Source organism: Parasteatoda tepidariorum, chromosome 7 (assembly GCF_043381705.1).
Source record: "Parasteatoda tepidariorum isolate YZ-2023 chromosome 7, CAS_Ptep_4.0, whole genome shotgun sequence".
NCBI classification, from domain to species: domain Eukaryota; kingdom Metazoa; phylum Arthropoda; class Arachnida; order Araneae; family Theridiidae; genus Parasteatoda; species Parasteatoda tepidariorum.
In genome coordinates this window covers 90314884-90330963 of record NC_092210.1, presented here as the reverse complement: position 1 = coordinate 90330963, position 16080 = coordinate 90314884, and the positions used below count along the sequence as shown (strand labels likewise).

The following is a 16080-nucleotide window of genomic DNA, read 5'->3' as shown; positions in this document are numbered from 1 at the left end:
GTTAATAATAAAATGCAATTATGAAAAAATGTGAGTTTTTTTCAAGTGGTTTTTCTCAGATTGGGTAAAATCAGAACAATCCTGCTTACAAGGGAAGTGGATAGCTTAAAAATTCCTATATGAGCAAAGTTAAACCTAAATTTAAGAGCATTTTTATAAACCTTGGATAGTTTTTATATTAGCTGTCTAACTAGGGTAAAATATGCTCCATTAAAGTTTCTGTTCATTTATTTTTAAACTAATAGAAATGATGTCCTGAGATTAAATCCCAGCTGGAAAGGTTGAACTATATCTCTAATTTCCTTTTCTAAAAAAGATTCATAACTATTTAATATTTTATTCATTTAATAAATTTTTTATTTATTTAGAACTTAAATTTTTAAGAACAACTAAATCAATAGAAATTTAAAATATTTTTTTTGATTAAAATATCCAGGTCATTGAGAAAAAAATTTTAAAATTTAAAATAACATTTTGTATCTTTTTAAAATTACAATCTAATAAAAATTTTATTTTTCATTTAAAATGTATGGATTATTTTAAAAAATTTGCAGTTCGAAATTTAAATTAAAATTGTATATTTCTTTTTTAAGTAATCCATACATTTTAATTAAAAAATAAATATATTTTAATTTTTTTTGTTTTTAAAAATTTAATTTTTTAAAAAATAAATTTAAACTAAAAAATAATAATTTATAAATTGAATAAAGCATATTAGATNTGTGTGTGGATGGGTGAATACTTCGATCAGTCTGCGCAAGTTCCGAGGGCGTGTGGTATGGGTCCTCATTAGTATGCTCTCCCGTAGCTTGCTCAACTCCACACGTAGGCTGCCAAGCTACCGAAGCGGAGTCGCCATCCCCGCTGCAGAAGATCAAAATAGTGATAGCATGTCTTCGGATCATGCTCAGGGATGTTTCCCAGACCGTTGCTAATAGCCCATTGTGCAACTCTAGTGCAACGTAAATGAACTAGAACTACAACTATCTCTGATAGGGACCGTGGTAGCTCAGTGTTTAGAGAATCGGACTCTGGTCCGGAAGGGCCGGTGTTCGATCCTGGATGCCGCTAAGACCCATCGAATAAATGCGTTATACTTACTCGTAAAATCTGTGGAATCTAAAATCCTGTGGTGGGTCACCGAGCAGTACCGTGGGTACAGGGATTTGGAGAAATGTCCGTCCTCTTCAAATCTATGTCTGCCTTAAGAAAAATTGTGATGGCATGTCTTCGGATCATCCTCAGGGATGCTTCCCAGACCCCCGCCTACAGCCATTGGCCAGCTGTAGTGCGACGAAAATAAATACCTACTAAACTAAACTCAGTGGCCCGACAGCCCATAGAGGGCCAAGGCCTACTGTGCACATCTCAGTTTTCTTGACCTTGGGCTTTGGGGTACAGGAGTAGATGTTCTGTTTAGGTGGTCAGTTAAACGCGGAACCTCCAGTGTTTAGCTCCTAAACATGCTTGGTACTCATTTATCGACCCACTGAAGGGATGAAAGGCTGAGTCAACCTCACCTCGAACGCAGGACCTGTGGCACGAGAGCGCGAAGCCCTACCACACAGCAACCGGTGACCTACTTACTTACTTATCTCTAAAGGTATTTTTATCTAATGAGATGCTCTCCAAAGGTGTTGGTACTGGTACACCATATTTGGCCATTGAAAACCAGGAGTCCGGCAGTGGACTGATCGTTAAGACGCTACTTTCGCTATGTATCTATAATTTAAACTAATCTCTCTCAAGATTCAGAGGATAAAATTGAGAATCATATTAGATCCTCTTCACCAACTGAACTCCGTGACAGAGCGGGATCTGTTACGTAGAGATAGCGGGTTCAAGTCTCACCGTTAACCTAGTCTCTCTGTAATGTCCTTATGTGTACTATTTGTTCTTAAATTTTGACAAATGACTTATGAGCCACCTATCGACCCCATCTATCGAATCCATCTATCGAATATTTTCTATCGATCTATCGAATATTTTTCCAACCAACTTCCTTTTGTTTTCAATATTCGTACCCACTCTCTTTTTTATCAGTACTCGATACGGATATCATTTGAAGAGCTTTCAAGCCCACTCTCTTTTGAACAATTCTCCAACCCGCAATCTTTTTTATCGGTACTTGAACCCTCTATCATTTAATCAGTACTCGAACTCATTTTTTTTATCGGTACTAGAATCCACTGATTTTTACCAGTTCTCGAACTCGCTATCATTGGTTCAATACTGGTTTCTGCTATGATTTGATCATTACTTGAATCCACTATCTTTTATCGGTACAACGGAGGAAGTGGCACACCCTCTGAAAGTCGGTGAACACAACTCCAACAGGGTGCCGTGTGCTGTATATAAAGAAATAAAAATACATCGAAATAAAAATATTTAGGAATAAATAAATTGGAAAAAGGAAATTTTAAAGCACCAAAATTTCTTAAATGTTAGTATGTAATTTTTTTCAAAGCATTTAAAATACTCACCCAGCCACCGGTGACCTACTTACTTTCTTATCTCTAAAGGTATTTTTATCTAATGAGTACCTTAGAATGTTTGATGCTCTCCAAAGGTGTTGGTACTGCTACACCATATTTGGCCATTGAAAACCAGGCATTAAATCACTTTTTTTTATCCTTTATCACTGAACTTTTCTTTGCTCAGCTACTTTCGCTATGCATCTATAATTTTAGCTCATCTCTCTCACGATTCAGAGGATAAAAACGAGAACCATATTAGATCCTCTGCATCAACTGAACTTAGTGACCGAACGTGCTCTGTTGTGTAGAGTTAGAGGGTTCAAGTCTCGCCGTAAACCTGGTGTCTCTGCAATGTCCTAACGTGTACTATTCGTTCTTAAATTTTGACAAATGACATATGAGCCACCTCTGTCATGAGCAATATAGCAGTAATATTTTATTTGTCATTTTTGATCGTATCAAATACTCAAAATACTTTCCAAACAAATAGAGTCTAATTTAAAAACACCACGTATTGAATATAGTGATACGTTCAAAACTGATACATCACTGTATAGTATCAATATTTTGAATTAAGTAATTTTAGAAGGCAAAACTCGCAATTTCAAACAATATTTTTTGAAAAATTAAAATTTTAATATTTTAATATTTCTTGAAAAATTAAAATTTAAAATTAAAGTTTTCTTAAAATTTTCTACCACAATATTTTTCTAACCAACTTCCTTTTGTTTTCAATATTCGAACCCGCTCTCTTTTTTATCGGTCCTCTAACCCTGATATCATTTGAAGAGTTTACAAGCCCCACTCTCTTTTGAACAATTCTCCAACCCACTACATTTTTATTGGTACTTGAACCCTCTATCATTTAATCATTACTCGAACTCATTATTTTATCAGAATCCACTCAATTTTAACAGTTCTCGCTATCATTTGTTCATATACTGGATTCTACTATGATTTGATCATTACTTGAATCCACTATCTTTTATCGGTACAACGGGGGAAGTGCCATACCCTCTGGAGGTCGGTGAACACAACTCCAAGAGGGTGCTGTATATAGAAATAAAAATGTATTAAAATAAAAAATATATTAAAATAAATAATTAATAAGTCAGAAAAATGAAATTTTTAAACACCGAAATTTATTGAATGTTAGATGGTGAGTTATTTCAAAGCATTTAAAATACTTAAATTTTGCTAATGCTTCATTACAATTAATTCATTTATATTTTTTTCCAAGAAACAAAGACTGAAAGAAGTTTAACGTATTTTATTTTCAAAAGAAATTAACGGTAGATGAGATCGAAAGTGAAGAGGACGCACCGGGATACGTCCATCCCTGCATCTTTTATTTGTCCCACAGTAGTAATGATTGTGGAAAGGCCCTCAGACGCCCAGATAAATTTTGATGATGATGATGATGGTTGTAAGACACTGTTCCCAGTAGATTACCGCACTTCAGGCATAAGTTCTACCATAAAGTGCTCAATTGCAGCAAGTTAAAAGATATTTTGTAAAACGTGTGGATAATTTAAGTATTTTGTTATTGAGCGCTCTTTTATCTAAATAAAAGCTATGGAAACCTATTTAAGATCTACAAAGGCACAAGTGAGTTCTTTAGTAATAATTTCTATCAACGAAACAATTGATTTTGAAGAATTTGTGTCAGCTAAAGCACGAAAAAATATATTTTAATGTTCATGCTTATATATTTCTATTCCATAAAGGATTACGTTGATTAAAAATATTACTTTTAATGGATATTTATATTAAAGTATTTGAGGTGATTCATTAAACTGACAGATTTCATTTTTTTTAACCTTCATATCGGTAATTGTTATTCATTTTCATCTTGTGTTTCTTAAATTACCTCTCATTGTTGATTTAGATTTTATAACTTTCTGGTAGTAGTATAGTATTTTAAAATATAAAAAGCAATTTTATACATCGTTAGGACTACACCAGAGAGAGAATTCAAAAATTCGTTTTTTATTTTTAAGATCACTTTTCCAAAATTGAGTTTCCAAAATTGAGTTCCAAAATTGAAAAACAAAATACAATTCATAATAACGATACTTCGAAATCTGTTTGTGAAATTAAAAGTGTTATTTATATGTTTACTTGTGGCTTTTGTAATATGAAATATGCGAGACAAACCAGAAACTCTTAATATTCGGATTGATCAACACTGTTCAGATATAAACAGTAATAAAATTATCGGAATTTTATCATTTTAGAGAACATAATTTTAACAGTGTCAAAATTAATGTTTTAAATACAGCAGATTTTGATTTAAGACTACAAAAAGAAAATTACTGCATGCTTTTATACAAAAAAGTTTTGCCTTATCGGCTAAACGATACCTTCCAGCATACACAGATGAACTTTTTATAACTTTTCCACTTATTCACTTTTTCATATTAAAGATAAGCATACAAATCGAGGTAAACGGGGATAAAGAAATAATGGAAACTTTCTTAAAAGTGGCAAATTTAAATTTTCTCCCTTAAGAATAATGATGTATATAAGCTTCAAGATATTATTATTAATTTTTCTTTTCTTAATTTACATTTCAAAATTCTTTGTTTCGATCTTGAAAAGGTTAAAATGAGTTAAATTTCCCCAAAGAAAAATTTAGACAATTTATATTTCGTTATTAACTTTCCAGACCCTATTTTCGATGAGATCAGGTTTCATAATATTTTCTTAAAATTTAAAAATTTTGTTTCCATTAAGAGATTTTAAGTTAATTAAAAGTTTTAAATATAATAAATCTCTTGGTAGAACTATTTTTTAATTATAATGATGTTAGCAAAAATTTAGAAAGGAAATAATATATCCGATTATGACTGTGAAGAAGAGAAATATTTTGATTTTGTTGATAAACATCATAAGCATATTATTAGTGATAATTTAAATATTATAGAGAGATTAGAACTTTTTAATTTAATGATAAAAGGCACAAAATTTAGACCCATTTACAATACATCAATTAATAAAATTCTAAAATACTTTCTTAATAATCTCAATAGTTTTGGTTTCAAGATATAAAATAGATTATCTTAACCTTTAGGAATATAAACAGAATGGAATGTTCAGTATTACTTTAAAAACTTTGATTTCAATATAAGGAAAATTAAAATAACAGTAACAATTCAACAAATGTTTCTAAAATTGTTGAATTAAGCAACTACAAAAATATTTTTTAATTACCTCCATAGACAAAGCTAACAATATTTATACAATCTTATGTAAAGAATTCTATGTTGAACTTTTAAATACGGAGTTAAAAACTAGTAAACATTTTTAGCTTAGTTTTTTAAGTAATATCGCTAAAAAAACTTAGTTTTATATAAGAGATTAAAAATTAAAATTAGCAATAAACAATTTCCTTACTTAATATTCAAACCTAAATTTAATAAAATTGCTATAAAATTTAGAACAATCACATGTGGGTAATACTAACTTACCTAACTAAACCAGGCACCATATTCTCCAACTATTAGCAATATCAATTATTAACAATATTATTAAACTTTATATTGGATTATCGCTAATAATCAACTGATTTTAGAATTTATTAAACATAATAAAATTAATTCTATCGCGCCTTCTGATTTCCGGGATCTTTTCAATAGCTAAATAAATTCCCCTTTCTAAACTGAAAGATGTTCTTTTGAGTTATAACTATGATTTTAAAAATATCCTTAATTGCGATTTTGATTGTTGGAAAATTCTAATTTTTGCCTTTTCGATAATTATCTTTACAATGGAAAAGATATTTTAATTCAAATTGAAGAAATAACACAAGGATATAACTATTCATCTCTCTTAGCTGACTTATTTTTGCATTATTATGAAAAAAATTATGCTCTTAATATTAAATTTGTTTTTAGATTTATTAATGATTTAATTTTCTTTGATTTTTTAAAATTATACAGTTTTATTAAATAATATTTACCGCGAGGAATTAATCCTGCTTTGTAATCATGATGATAATATTTGAATTTGGGTATAAAGGATGAAAATATCTACTTTGTTGATTTATACGATAAAAGAAATGGTTTTAATTTTAATATAAATAAACTCATTACTTGGAATACTAATGTTTATAAAAACATCTATTTAAATACCATTTTTGATCAAATGAATAGAATTAATAGAATATGTAATGTTTATTTATCCAAAAAAACGAACAAACGCTTTCAAAATTTTATAAAAAACAATGTATTCCCAACTAAAGTAATTAAATTCTGTATAAAATCTTTGAGTTAAATGTAATGTTATTACAAACAAGTTTAGTAAAAATTTCTGTGTTAATTTTCATAGTTTTTACCACGTGCAAATCCATTTTGGGAAAATCTTTGGCTAAAAATATGTGGAAAACGGCAATTCAAGTCTCTCTTTTTTCTCTTAAATGAATGTTAATTTTATTTTTTTGTTTAAAATTGAATTATTAATTAATTTACCATCATTCTGAGTATAGTCTAGGCAATAGAGAACTTTAACTGGGAAAATTCAATAATTTTTTTCTAAATATATTTTTTGGAGTGTTGAAAATTAATCCGCAATTTACGACCAAAGATTTTTCATTGAAATATGCTTTTTTTTCTAGGAAAAATCAAGAATCCAATTTATTGTAGATATTTTTTTTAACTTTTTGGCATATTTTAAAACTAGAGAAAATCTCACAGAAGTTACCTACAACTGTTGAATTATGCAGTGTTTCCCAAAGAGTGGTACGCGTACCCCCAGTGGTACGGGAACAGTTTAACGGGGGTACGCGTTCTTATGCGAAATATCTTGAAACAAACGAAAATTTCAAAAAGTTTTATTTAAAAACAAAGCTATCCATGAAAGTTTACGATGACGTATTTTTCTATTGGCTATTTTTTGCTGAGTTAACATTCAATAATGAGTGGTGACAGCCAGTTGTGATTTTTAACTTTTGTGCAGTTTTTTTATCATAGCAAAAAATAATATCCTCCTTCTCATTGATGCAAATAAACTTATTAACAAAACTTAGTGACAAAAAAGAAAAACATATTTTTAAAAAAATACATTCATTTTTTTTATTAGCGGTACTCATCGTTGCGAAAAATTTAGAAAGGGTACACGAAAGTCATAAGTTTGGGAAACACTGAATTATGACGTCTCTAATGAATGAAGATATCGAAATTTGTAACAAAAAATTCTCTTGTGTGCATGTAGTAACGCATGAGAAAAGAAAAATATTTCTGACCCCTCAAGGTAGAACTCCCCACTTCCCCCGATAACCCTAATGTTTCCTGGACCCTCCCCCAAATCATAATTTTTAGGATATTTTCCCATTTTTATTTTCGACCTATCTTTCTAAGTTTTTACTCAATTTCAGTTTCCAACAGCATTAATATGTGTATACATTAATATCCTTCTTCTATTTATTCCTTCAGGAAGTGGTTTAACCGTTTAACTTTCGAACAAACCTTAAAAACTTTCCTAAAACCGCTATTTTTGGCATTTTTTTGTAATTTTCAAGCAAATAAAGTTTCGAATGAGAGTTTTCCTCTCAATTTTATATTACTTATAAACAACAGAAATCTGCTCCCACCCTGTATGCCCTATCTTCTCTAATCATGACTTTTAAAGGCTCTTTTCCATTTATATTTAATGGACTTTTTTTTATTTTTTTTATTTTTAAGCAATCAAAAGATGAAATACGACTTTTGAAATTTTGAAGTAAATGAAAAGTGTAAGTGAAGCAAAAATAATATTCTAACAGAGTAAAAAATAAGAAAAAATTGAAAAAGATATAGCTTTATTTAGTGTTTAGCATGTAAAGGTGATTTTTTTATAACAGCTCTATCCAAAGTTTCCTCAATAGTGATTAGATAATTAGATTTATTTTCTTAGGGTGAATGTTCGTTATTTTCGAGTTATAATTAATAATTTTATTAAAAAAATCCGAATCTTAAGTTTTCTAACTAGGAAAAATAAAACCATAATAAGTGAAGGACTAAATAAAAATTTTAAGGATATATCGTTGAAAAACAATGGAGGCTATAAATAAGTTCAATTCCGTTCATTGTTTGTAAGTTATATTTATTTAGATTATAATGTTTTATTTTTAATTTTTGCCTCTCTTACTGTTTTTCACACTATTTCTATAATTTTTTCATTTATTGAACACGTAAGTAACTTGTGAGAGATTTTTTCTAGTTTTCAAATATGCCATCGGAACTTTTCTATCTGAAAGCAAATAAAAATTGTTCGCAAAAACTGGATTTTTCTAGTTTTTTTTTTTAAAAAAAATTTTATTTTCCGGAAAAAAAATTAAGTCGAATGATTCGAATTCATGTTTAGCACCCCAAAAACACAAATGTACAAAAAATAAAAGCTTCCAATTTTTGCTGACAACGTCCACCTTTGAGCTCTATTGCTTGGGGACTCTATAATGATTCGCTAGATTTTAACCGTCTTCCATACCAATTTTTTGGAAGAAAAAAAAATGCAAAAAATCAGCGTATTTTTTTATTTCATTCATAAATACCAGGAACTAAAACGGAACGTAATACACAAGTTCTAAGTTGACTTTTTAATTTTTTTTTTGTGTGTGTAAAAGGTATTTAATTTACCATCAGTTTACTATCCCAAATGATCTCGGGCAAATGAAAAAAGCTAAATATGAATCTTTGTAAATGTTCACATTTTCATCATCTAAAAAATCATCTGCATTACTTTCGCGCGCGAATGCCATTTTTTACTCTTTTTTTTCCTATGTCAATTCATGCACCACCGTGTATACAATGGTACAAAACACGTCCCACAAACAACACAACTCCCAAACAAACGTTGGCAAGCTTCCAATCACAGCAGATTATCATTATATTTCGTTTTGCTTGGGGCCGAATAAAAACGTGATAAAACAAAACGTATTAACGAATTCTGCTATGCCCGAGTTTACACGGGGTAATAAATATTTGTAATATATACCTACCGAGCCGTGATCGCTCAGGGGATAGAGCGTTCGTCGTCCAATGCGGCGAACCGGGTTCGAATCCCAGTCGATACGAATTCCGTTTCTGGCTTGCACCGACCACAGTGCTGACGTGAAATATCCTCAGTGAATAGACGGATCATGGGTCCCCTTTCCGTCAGGCTAACCGTGGGAGGTTCTCGTGATCTTCTCCATGTAACGCAAATGCGGGTTAGCTCCATCAAAAAGCAAATATTTCCCAATACTCGATCCAGGAGTTCCCTTGTCTTCCGCATAGTGTTCAAAATGACTAGGTTACGGAGTTGAACATGAGTTGTCGTAAACCCATAAAATTGGGTCTGTTGTTCGACAACGGTTATAAAATAAAAATAAAGATATATATATACCTACTCGAGTTATTTTTTTTCTTTGCTTAAATGTTTATTTAAGATTCCAAATGGGTTATAGTGTTTTTATTTTATTTTTAAAAAAAGAAATTGAGTAACAGAAATGTAGGTAGTATCAGTGATGGGCATCATTCACGAAAATTTTACTCATGACTAAATTTATTCAGAATAAATTTATTCTGAATGATTATTCGTATGAAAATTTAGTCATTATTCATTATGCAAATGTATAAACATTTTTGAATAATGATTGATGAATAAACTCATTAGTCATGACTAATTTTTCTGAATAAAATTTTGAATGACCAGCAAAAAATGCAATCGATATGTCTTTGTCTATAACGAGATGCAAAACATCGTTTGCTCTCAAACGTCTCATTTTAGGAATTAAACTATAAAACTAAGTATGAATATTTATTTTCATGTTATTTTAACTTACTCCAGCGTAACATACTTAGTTGTGCTAAAAAGTAGGTTTATAACAGTTAAGTTACTTAAGTTCATTTCGAAATTTTGTTCTAAAATCTATAAAACGCAATTTTTTATAGTTTTTGAAAGCAAACGATAATATTATTTTAAATTTTTAAATAAAATTTTAATTTAAAAAATTAAACCCTTTTTTGCCGTGTAACCATTTCTCAAAAGTATGCATTATGTTAGACAAAAGTAAATTTTCTCAAACATTATATAAATATACTTGAAAAGGATTAACGTTTTATTTGTAGTTGTCATAATCGTAGTCAATTAGAGTATTCCGTGCCCATTTTTGTTGACCAGTGAAATTATTCAGTTATTCTTGACTAATGAATAAAGGATACTGAATAACGAATAATGAATGATTTATTCTTTATTCAAAATATTTCTGACTAATGAATAAATCTTTATNAGACGCATTTCCTCCAACTAGGACAGTCAAACGTTCCTTGCTCATTTTACCCCCTGAGCAGTTTTCATCCTTAAACATTATAGTCTTATTTGGAGGACATTTAAAGAATAAACCAATTTCATCAATATTGAAAACATCATTTTAACTGCATCCTTGAAGTAAATTTGGTAACGTTTCATTTAACCACTGTTCACATACTTCAAGAGGGACAGCTTTAGCTTCTCCATGAAGAGTTCGAAAGACATTGTGTGTGTGTGTTGCAAAGGAAGGGGCAAGATATCAGCTCCTAGGTATTTTTTCTTGCTTTAAAAGATCCAAACAAAATCGAGTTAAAGAGAGTAANAGCCACATATAGGAGAAGGTCATAAAAAAATCGAGTTATAGTAATATTCGAGTTATCGTACTTCGAGTTATAGCGAATTGACTGTATAAATATACTTGAAAAGGATTAACGTTTTATTTGTTTTTGGCATAATCGTAGTCAATTAGAGTATTCCGTGCCCATTTTTGTTGACCAGTGAAATTATTCAGTTATTCTTGACTAATGAATAAAGGATACTGAATAACGAATAATGAATGATTTATTCTTTATTCGAAATATTTCTGACTAATGAATAAATCTTTATTCATCATTCATTATTCAGATTTTGAATAATTATTCATCATTCTTTATTCATTATTCTGAATGACAAATGCCCATCTCTGGGTAGTATGCAAGCGTTGTGGGCCCCTCTGATTACATCCCTCATGTTCAATGCAAGGGAGAGAGAGAGAGAATGTCGGCAGAGGCCAAAAAGAATGTGTGAATGAACACTTAATATCATTTTTAACGGGGAAATTAAATTACACATCAGTGTATGGGTATGAAGTCGGTCACTCTTACGATAAAAGCTTCGAAAATAACTCTCGAAAGAAAGAAAACATTTAAAAAAAAAAAAGAGAAAGGTTCTTTTTCTTTCAGGTAGTCGAGTGTATTTGATTTGATTTCGCTCCCAAAGAGAGTGAGCGCTCTCTCTCTCTCTGTCATCTCACTTAAAGAGAGTGTTGGAAGGCGTGCTCTCCATTTCCAAATCTAATTATCTTTAAAAGACGAACACGATGCGTGTGTGTTTAGAAAAAAAAAACTTGTAATGCTGACATAGCGGAAATACAAAATAACTTCGGTAGCTTCAATAGATATTGTAATTCTGTTACAGTGTTTTTCAAACGACATATTCGAGCTCAATAGGATCGATACAAATTTTATTCTTTGCATTTCTTAAACAGTCACTACCGCCTCCGTTACCTGGAGCAGGAGTCAAGACGTTTTCGCAATTTGCCCTACATAAATGTGAGCAGTTCAAAAATCTATCATTTAATCCAGTGTTTCCCCTAAGTGTGGAACGCGGGAGCAGTTTAGAGGGGGTTACGCGTTCTTACCAGAAATATCTTACGACAAAAAAAAATTTCAAATTTTTTTTTATTTAAAAGCAAAACTAGCCATGAAAATTTACGATGACGTATTTTTCTATTTTGGCTATTTTTGCAGAGTAAACAGTTAATAATGAGTGGTGTCAACAGCCAGTTGTGATTTTTTACTTTTGAGCTATTTTTTAATAGTAAAAAATACATTTATTTTTTTATTCGTGGTACGCAACGTTACGAAAAATTTAGAACGGGTCCACAAAAGTCATAAGTTGGGGAAACACTGATTTAATCCATTCATTTTTTGACTGTTATCGATTCTCTAGATATTGAAAAGATCATTCCATAGCATTATCAGGTTGGCCGCTCCACAAGTAGAAAACCAGGAAAATACAGGGAATTCAAACATCACCTAAAATAACGGGGAATTTTCAGATTTTCTTTGCAAACTGGGGAAATACAGAGAATTTTGTTTCTTATTTTCGTCTTTTAAAAAATGGTAATTGCTCAAAGCGTAATCTATGGGATATTTCAGCTAAACTAAACTATTTCGTTTGCTATAACATTATTTAAGTATGTTCAGCTGTTTTTTCCAGCCATTAAAAACTAATAAATATAGTTAGCCCAATATAGCTCACATACTAATTGTTGTTTCCTCATAATATAGTGTATACAGAAAAAATACAGGTAATTTTTTTCCTTCCAGATTTGAGTGGGAAGCCTGATTAGGTTCATATTTCCTTCATTGCAATAGTCTGTTCGCATAATAGTTTTTAAAGTGATTTCACTGATGCAGCCACTCTCATTATAAAAATGAATAATATTATGTGTGAGCGTACAAAAACGTTCCTACAAAAATCTTCACTAGTCACAGATTAACATAAATTCTTGCAGATGAACAGAAACAATTAAACAGTAATTGGTGTCTGTGTGTGACTCCTTCAACAGAATTTTAAACATTTACCTCGTACGAAGAATTCGAAAAATAATATGATGTTCAGAGGAAATGTGACATCTTGACGTTAAGAGGAAGATGTCAGAGAAATTTTCTTTTGAAATTATCAAGGGATTTGTTCGAAATGAGTTAGTTCGAATAGCGTTAAAAACAACTTATATACAAAATTTTAAAAAAAAAAAATATTTAAAATATTTATGAAAATAGAAAAATTAAAATTTCGAATTTTTAATGCTTTTTTTTACATTATTCCTCGCATCTTTAATTTTATTAAAATGACAAAATTCTTTGAAAATATTACATATTAGGAAATATAAAAAAAATTGTTGGGCGTACTTATTTTATTTTTTATTATTGAAACAAATAACAGTAAAAATGCAGCATTTTTGGAAAAAAATCATGATACTGCTTTAAAATATCATGTACAAAAATTTACTATTTACTTAGTTCAAAAAAATTTTCCAGCAAAATCTTAATAATATTCATAAATATATAGCATCAGATTCTCAGGTCAATAGAGTGAAAATTAGCTTTGCTGGAACAGTTTAAAATTTGCAAATTTGTCAAAAAAAGAAATTTTGAGAATGACTTTTACTACTTTTTCATTGCAAGACGTCAAAGGGGCGTGGTCAAAGCAAAAATGGTCGTAACTACGTCAATTTTCCTCTAATTCAAGAATTTTTTTTAAATGTTCAGTTAAATACCTAGATTTTTTTTTTAAAAAAAGCGATTTTCTTTTGTGGCAAATTTTTGCTTATTTGAAAGTTTACCTTAGCAAATCAATATGGGTTTTCTTAAAAACAGGTTCATCTTCAATATTTATTTAAAGTTCATTTCATTGGATTGGACAAATATAACATCCCTTCCCTATAAATGTTTTCAGAACTGTATCAATTCAATAATAACATGATGGGTTTTAACCCTAGGCTGTCGCATGTAAGCCACCACTTCAAGGATGTTAGCCACAACAAACTACACATTGTGGCACTGTGAAGTTGTTTTTCTGTATGTTCAAACAGAAAAATGAAAGGACACCAAACTAATTATTTTATGCGACACATGTTCTTGAAAACCAGGCCTTCCTATTGGAGACTGTTTTGAAAGATCGATAGAGAACTATGAAATATAATTTTGACATAAATTTGAAACATATTGTGTGGCATATATCTAAAGTTTAAAAAGGAATAAGTAAATGTTATTTTCCCATCATAATCTTGCATATTATATTTTACTGTTCGTTCGACGAAAATGAATTCCGACCAGCATGGCACCCATGTATAAACTTAATACAACAGCAAAGGGTTAACGGTTATTTTTTTCAAATAAAATTAAAATTAATAATTTTTCTGTTTACATGCACGCTTAACTGAAATCATAAATTTATTTTCAAAAATATGAAGTGTTACTTTTTTTGATCAACAGAAAATAATGGACAGATTTTTATAAAAATTATTTGCCAACATTTTATGTTCTTTTTTTTATTTTCGCCTATTTTTCAAAACACTTTTTTAATTAAATGAATAGAATTAAAAGAACATATAGTAATGCTTATTTATCCAAAAAACAAATATCCAAACTCTTTCAAAATATGATAAAAAAAAACAAACTATACCCAACTTAAGTAATTAAATTCTATATGAAATCATTGCTAATTGCATGTTATTATTAATAGATTTACAAAAAACTTCTTTTTTAATTTATATTTTTATGATGTGTAAATCCATTTCGGGCAGTCCCGCAGTGGACTGATCGTTAAGACACGGTTCCCAGCAGATCACCGAAGTCAAGCATCACTGGCTACGGTCAGTGACCACTTGGATCAGTCTGCGTAGGGACCGAGGGTGTGCGGTATTNCTCTTTCCAATAAGGCAGTCCCGCAGTGGACTGATCGTTAAGACACGATTCCCAGCAGATCACCGAAGTCAGTGTGCTACGGTCAGTGTGCGGGTGGGTGACCACTTGGATCAGTCTGCGTAGGGACCGAGGGTGTGCAATATTGGTCCTCGTTAAACTGTTCTACCGTAAAGTGCTTGACTTCGCGTGCAGGTCGTTGGGCTACCGAAGCGGGGGTGCCATCCCCCCTGCACAGAATCAAAATTTGTAATGGCATGTCTTCGGATCCTTCTCAGGGATGTTTCCCAGACCGTCGCCAATAGCCCATTGTGCAGCTCTAGTGCGACGTAAATGAACAACAACAACCATTTCGGGCAAATCTGTGGCTAAAACTCAGTGCAAAACAGGAATATCACGTCTCTCTCTATCTCTTTAAGTAAATGTTAATTTTCTAAAATTATTAAAATTGTATAGTTAAATATCAACCTTATTAAACATAAACTTCTTAAAAATTATCCAGTATAATATTACCTTGCGCACATCCATTTTCGGGCCAATCCTTGTTAGCTAACAAATCAAGCGCTTTTCAGTAGTGCAGTAAGAACGAGCCATAAAACAAAAGCCTTCTATTTACGTTTTAGCACCGTTTGCGCTTTCATTTTCATATTTTGTAACCAGCAATCTTAATACGAAAATATTTAAATCATTCTTGAAAGTTTCCGATACATTTAAGTTCGTTTGAATTCACTTCTCGCTTGATAGATTTCATTTTGCGTTTTGTTCTGTTTTCTCTTTACATTTTATTTTCTGATTTTTAGGTAATGTATTTTTTACTTGGTGAGTTCGATTTCGTTTGATTTTTTAGTGCTCTTCACATTATTGTATTGATATATTTTGCCTTGGCTATATTAATACAATATTAGAAAGCACTCATTTTTGCGGATATAACGGTGTGAGATGATGAAGAGATTATATATTTTTATTTTGCTGTTTTCTGGCTTTTTAATGTGTAATAAATTTATTTTTTAATAAGTATTTTAATAATTTATCTTCAGTTTTCGTTAATCTTTATTATTTTCGGTGTTTTCTCGATATTTTTACCTTATTTTATGAGTTCTATACACTTGCAGCTTATATATATATAGAGTACGGCAAGAAATATA

At 30.6% G+C, this 16080-nt stretch overlaps 2 protein-coding genes across 2 annotated transcripts in view; both read left to right on the top strand.

Moving 5' to 3' along the window:
* LOC107455201 (leucine-rich repeat-containing protein 1) overlaps positions 1-16080 on the top strand; it is a 363163-nt gene that overhangs the window by 129638 nt on the left and 217445 nt on the right. The gene's annotated exons all lie outside the window — the stretch shown is intronic.
* The window catches only part of LOC107444767 (sushi, von Willebrand factor type A, EGF and pentraxin domain-containing protein 1), a gene marked incomplete in the record, with an annotated part of 87241 nt that continues 75025 nt past the window's right edge, over positions 3865-16080 (top strand). The window contains 1 exon segment of the mRNA XM_071182932.1: positions 3865-4085.